Source organism: Mastomys coucha, chromosome X, assembly GCF_008632895.1.
Source record: "Mastomys coucha isolate ucsf_1 chromosome X, UCSF_Mcou_1, whole genome shotgun sequence".
Classification (NCBI taxonomy): domain Eukaryota; kingdom Metazoa; phylum Chordata; class Mammalia; order Rodentia; family Muridae; genus Mastomys; species Mastomys coucha.
Genome location: NC_045030.1, coordinates 2596418 through 2603079, shown reverse-complemented (window position 1 = coordinate 2603079; position 6662 = coordinate 2596418).

Genomic DNA, 6662 nt, shown 5'->3' with positions numbered 1-6662 from the left:
GAGGAGGGAGGAAGAAAAGAAGGAAGGGAGGGAAAACAGGAGCTAGTTGTGATGGCAAACACCTTGAATACTAACTTTTGAGAGGCAGAGGCAGGCAAATTTCCGAGTTGGAGGCCAGCCTGGTCTTCAAGTTGAGTTCCAGGACAGCCAAAGATACACAAATAATCCCTGTATCAAAAAGACAAATGAAGAGAGAGAGAGAGAGAGAGAGAGAGAGAGAGAGAGAGAGAGAGAGAGAGAGAGAAGAGAAAGAGACGGGGGCGGGTGTCCACAGACTTGCCTACAGACGATCTGATAGGAGGCAATTTCTCAACTGCAGTTCCCTCTGCCAGATAACCATGTCCTGTGTCAAGTTGACAAAACACTAAACAGCTTGGAGACAACATTTAGAGCACTTCTTCCAGTCGGGAGCCCTGAGAATCTCCTTGAAGGGAGCAGCTTCAGAATTTCCCTGAGTGCAGCTCAGTTTTATAGGGTTGAATATGGTGGCACATGCCTTTAATCCTCACCCACTGGAGGTCCAGGAAGGCAGATTTATGAGTTCAAGGCTTCAAGGCAAGCTGGAGTTACATTGTAAGACCCCCATCTTTAGTGGGGGCAGGGAACAGGACCAGAGAAATGGCTGAGTGGTTAAGAATTCAAGCTTCTCTTGCTGAGGACCCACGTTTAGTTGCCAGCACCCAACTCGTGCTTTTTTGTTGTTGTTGTTTTTGTTTGTTTGTTTGTTTGTTTTTTGAGACAGGGTTTCTCTGTATAGCCTTGGCTGTTCTGGAACTCGCTCTATAGACCAGGCTGGCCTCGAACTCAGAAATCCATCTGCCTCTGCCTCCTAAGTGCTGGGATTAAAGGCGTGGGCCACTACGGCCTGGCCCAACTCATGCATCTTACAACCACCTGTAACTCTGACTCCAAGAGGATCTGACATCTCTGACCTCTATGAGCACCAACACCCATACCTATACACACAATTCTTTTTTATTTTTTTTAGAATTTTTATTTATTTTATTTACATAAGTACACTGTGGCTGTCTTCAGACACTCCAGAAGAGGGCATCAGATCCCATTACAGATGGTTGTGAGCCACCACATGGTTGCTGAGAATTGAACTCAGGAACTCTGGAAGAACAGTCGGTGCTCTTTTGTTGTTCTTGTTGTTTTGGTTTGGTTTTTTGGTTTGTTTGTTTGTTTGTTTTTCTAGACAGGATTTCTCTGTATAGCCCTGGCTGTCCTGGAACTCACTCTGTAGACCAGGCTGGCCTCGAACTCAGAAATCCACCAGCCTCTGCCTCCTAAGTTCTAGGATTAAAGACGTGCGCCGCCGCCACCACCACCCGGCTTTTTTTCTTTTTACTTTTTCATTCAATACTTTTAACTGCTGAGCCATCTCTCCAGCATCACACACATAATTTAAAAAAAAAAAAAAACTAAAATGACAACAACAAAATCATCCTAGGACCAGTAAGAGGGCTGTACAGACACTTGGCACTAAGTCCAAAAGCCTGGGTTTGATCTCCAGAATCCATATGGTAAGAGAAAACTAACTCCTGCAAGTTGTCCTCTGACCTCCATGTGTGTGTGCTGTGGCACACTCGTGTGTACACACACTCTCTCTCTAAATAAATAAATAAATAAATAAATAAATAAATAAAATGTAAATTTAAAAAATTAAACCTCGGGCTGGAGAGATGGCTCAGTGGTTAAGAGCACTGACTGCTCTTCCAAAGGTCCTGAGTTCAAATCCCAGCAACCACATGGTGGCTCACAACCATCCGTTATAAGATCTGACGCCCTCTTCTGGGGTGTCTGAAGACAGCTACAGTGTACTTACATATAATAAATAAATATTTTAAAAAAAAATTAAACCTGATTCCGGTATGGTAGTAAATATCTCTGATCCCAGCTCTTCGGTGTATAAGAGAAATTGACAACATGACCACACCAAGGTATGGTCAAGGTGAAGGTTTTTATTGTAGGTCTGAGGGAGAGCACAGCCAGAGGCATCTGGAAGAGTCCAGAGCAGACAGAGGAAGTAATGAACTACATACACGTGGCCGTGGCTGGTAGACTGAACCAGGCCATGAGGGGTGGAAATGAACAAGAAAGTCAGACAAACAATGTGTGGGCAAAGGAGATCAGAAGAGAGGATCAAAAGAGAAGGGGCCAAAAGAGGAAGGAAGACAGAGAGAGGGAGGGGCAGGCTGAAATAACATAAGAATGAGAAGCTGGGGGCAGAGAAGCTTCTGAGCTGGAGAGGAGGGTGAGAAACTGTGGTACGAAGGAGGGAGCCTGGGGCCAGTATGCACTTTAGTGTGCTAATCAGCACCACAGATAGCCATTTGTTCCTCCTAGCAGCATTAGGTAGTGGAGAATGGGAGCTGGAATTTTGAGGAGTGGAGTTTTCCTTGGACCTGATAGGCAGAAGCAAAGAAGCAGAAAGACCCTCAGTTTAAGGTCATCATCTGCTCCACAGTATGCTCGAGACCAATTTAGATTCCATGAAACTTTGTTTCCAATGAGAACAAAAATTACCATCTTTTAGACCTGTGTCAGGGGCTCTGGGCACTGGGTCTTATTGGCTCCACTGGAAGTCATTTCAATGTCTTCTAGAAGTTACACCCTGACAGGAGCCAGGCTCATTACACAGGTCCCACTGACCCTGAAAGGGGCAACAGCATGCAGGTGCAGTGAAATAGAAAGCTGTGGGCAAAAACAGGCCTTGGGGCTACCCCAGCACCAGAGTCCTGCTGCAATTTATCCCCACAAGTGCTCGCCAAGCAGAAAAAGGCCAGCAGTAACCTTACTGTTGGGTGATAGAGTCTGGGAGTCTACACTCGCTTGGGGGGGGGGGAAGCACAGTGTGGGCGCTGGGCCAGAGATGGGTACTTGGGGAGATGGGCAGGTCAAAGGGAGTCCACCCATGGTGAAGGAGTCCAGAAAGTGAGACAGGAAATGGGAAGGCCTTCTCTACCTTAGAGGTAGCATTATCTCAGAGGTAACATGGAGCTGAGTCTTGACAGAAAAGGTGTGAGCTCCAGATGAGAAGGGAAGAGACAGCCTTCCAGTTGGAAGGCACTGCACAGGCAAAGGCAGGGAGGTGTCAGAAAAAAGTCAAGGCAAAGGAATGAGGTCTGCTCTGCTCCTGGTAACAGGCTCTGGGAAAGACACTTGATGGCAAAACAGATAGGGACAGAAGACAGACGTCAGTGCCTGAGTGTCCTTGATGCTGCCCTGTTTTCTTCCCTTTCACCTCCACTTAGAGGTCTCACTACCACATTGGACAGAGAAAATAGTGGGACTGGGGACAAAGTCAGGGAGGTCTATGACTCATTCTTGACCAGGGTAGGCTTGGGGAGCAGACCCGTGTCTTTTGGACATACCTCCCCTTTGTGGCTATTATCCATAGTTTCTATGCTCCACACAACTACGACTGCACTGTGGGACTTGAATAAGTCATTAAGAGCCGGGCAGCGGTGGCGCCCGCCTTTAATCCCAACACTTGGGAGGCAGAGGCAGGCAGATTTCTGAGTTCGAGGCCAGCCTGGTCTACAGAGTGACTTCCAGGACAGCCAAAGCTACACAGAGAAACCCTGTCTCGGGGGGAAAAAAAACGGGAAGAAAAAAGTCATTAAAGAACTGAGTATGATGTGTAAATGTACCACTCAGGAGGTTTAGTGATATGTGTTCAAGCCCAACCTGGGATATAAAGTAAGCTATCTAGACCTCAGTGTTTGGATCTGTTTCATAGAATTCTCTTTTTTTTAACTTATTTATTCTATTTATGTGAGTACACACACTATAGCTGTCTTCAGACACACATCAGAAGAGGGCATCAGATCCTATTACAGATGGTTGTGAGCCACCATGTGGATGCTGGGAAGTGAACTCAGGATCTCTGGAAGAGCAGCCAGTGCTCTTAACTGCTGAGCCATCTCTCCAGCCCATAGAGTTCTTTAACACTTTAATTACATTGTTTATTTCCCCCCCTCGTGTGTGTGTGTGTGTGTGTGTGTGTGTGTGTGTGTGTGTGTGTTGCTGGGAATGGCATTGGAATCCAATCCAGGACCTAACATATACCAAGTGAAAGCTCTCTGGGAGCTTCTTTGTTTCCTTACTTTGTTTAGTTGTTTGGTACACTGGCTTCTTATATTTATTTTTTAAAGGTTTATTTTATTTATATGAGTATACCATCACTGTCTTTAGACACACCAGAAGAGGGCATGGATCCTATTACAGATGGTCGTGAGCTACCGTGTGGTTGCTGGGAACTGAACTCAGGACCTCTGGAAGAGCAGTCAGTGCTCTTTAACTAGTACACTGGTTTCTTAAGTGCTGGGATTACAGACGTTTGCCTGGCTAATTATTGAGATAAGATCTTCCTGTGCCTCCCAGGCTGGTTCTTGAGTGTCTGACCTCAAGAGACCCCTCTTATCTGGGCATGGTGACACATTCCTGTTATGTCAGCACTTGGAGGCCGAAGCAGGTTGATGGCTGTTGAGTTTGAGGCCAGCACTGTATAATAAACCGGGAGTTGGGGGGAGCCTCCTGAGTACCTCGCACCACAACTAGTCAAGGTAAGGATGTTTAAAGAATTGCTCTGGATAGGATGTAGTGGTAAACCTATAGTTGTATGCCTTGTTAAGTCATGACTAGGAGATAGTGTTGTATAGGGAAGGCTAAAGCTGTAATTGGTACTAAGAATGCTTAATAGCCAGGGTCGCGGGGACTGGGCACATAGCTTAGCGGTAGAGCACTTGCTAAGCACATACAAGGCTCTGGGTTCCATCCCCAGCACTGCAGGAAAAAAGAAACAAACCATACCAGCAGGATTAAGAGATATTTGGTCATTTATTCTTTTGGAAAAATGTTTATTTCTCTGTTCTCAGACAAGATTACAGTCAGATCTTGTTTTTGTCACAATTTGTCATAGTCGAAAGGAAGCCTTGGGAAATCTGGGATCCTGCAGAGAGAAAAATGCTTAATCTCTAAAGCCGCCTATAGTTCAGAGGCTTTAATTAGAACCTAAGGCTTTAGATATGTGCCAGGCAAATGCTCTAGCTAGCTACTCAGCCCCTGAACCGGCTTCAAGTCCTATATGTCTATCCACAGATGGCCACTTGGGTTGCTCACCACATCAGACTTTAAGGTGATGCCTCTGTGGGTGGCTTCTATGGCAGCATGAGGTCCTGTGTGGGAGGGTATAGTCACCAGCCAAGGCTTCAACAATGTGATAATTGCTCTGCAAAAACAAGTCTTTGAGAAATTAAATCCCTCAGTCTTCAAACCAACTCGGCCTATTGGATGGCAGCAAGAAAGACTGGTTTTGAGCCGCTGAGAGGGTTCAGCCGGTAAAAGCACTTTACCATTCAATGCCTGGCAACCAGAGTTCTGATTCCTGAAACCCACATAAAGATGGAAGGAGAGAACCGACTCTGTGTGCCATGGCATATGTGCCTGCTCATCACGCATACACAGAATAAATTTAAAGGTGATTTAAAAAACCCTGTTTCTATTGGGCATGGTCACAAACCTGTACTGCCAAGTCACTGGGCAGAGGCAGGAGGAGCTCAACCTCAATACCAGCTCCATAGAAAGACATTGAGTCAAAGAACTAGGGGTCTGGCTCCACGTTAGAGTGCTTTTCAGGCATGCATTTAATTCCCAACACACATACACACACACACACACACACACACACACACACACACACAGAGACAGAGAGGAAGAGAGAGAGACAGAGACAGAGACAGAGAGACAGAGAGAGATGCACCTGAGCTCATTAACTTGGGAGACTGAGGCATGAGAATCTTCATCTCAAGGATTCAAAACCAGCTTGAATAGCATACATGCTTTCCCAGTACAGAAAGGAAGTATACATTTTTTGTTGGTTTAGTGTTGGTTTTCAGGACAGGATTTCTCTGTGTAGCTCTGACTGTCCTGGAACTCACTCCGTAGACCAACCTAACCTTGAACTCCAGAGATCTTCCTGTCTCTGCCTCCGGAATGCTGGAATTAAAGGTATGTGCTGGGGCTAAAGAGATGGCTCAGCGGGCAAGAGCACTGACTCCTCTTCCAGACATCATGAGTTCAATTCCCAGCAACCACATGGTGGCTCACAACCATCTGTAATGAGATCAGATGCCCTCTTCTGGTGTGTCTGAAGACAGCTACAGTGTACTTATATAATAAATAAATAAATCTTTCATTTTATTCTTTTTAAAAAGATGTGTGCTCTTATAGAGGATCTCAATTCAGTTCCCAGCACCCACATGGTGGCTCACAACCACCCTTAACTTCAATTCCAGGGGGATCCAACACCCTCTTTTGACTCAGGCACCAGGCACACATAGTGCACATAAACAAATGCAGGAAAACACCCATATAAAAATCAATAATTCTTTAAAAACATTAAATACGTATATAAACCTATTCTTACAAAAGGAAATAGTTCAAAGGGCCAAACAAACAAACAAAAACTATTGAGGTCAGTTCCTCAAGACAATGGTAAGAAGGAGAAAAAAGAAATGGAACAGAGTAATCCCAGAAATTGCAGCACTGGTCAGGAGTTCAAAGACACTTACAGCCATATAGCCAATCCCAGGCCAGGCTGGGCTACATGATACCCTGTTTCAAAAATAAATAAATATACCTAGCTGGGTGTAGTG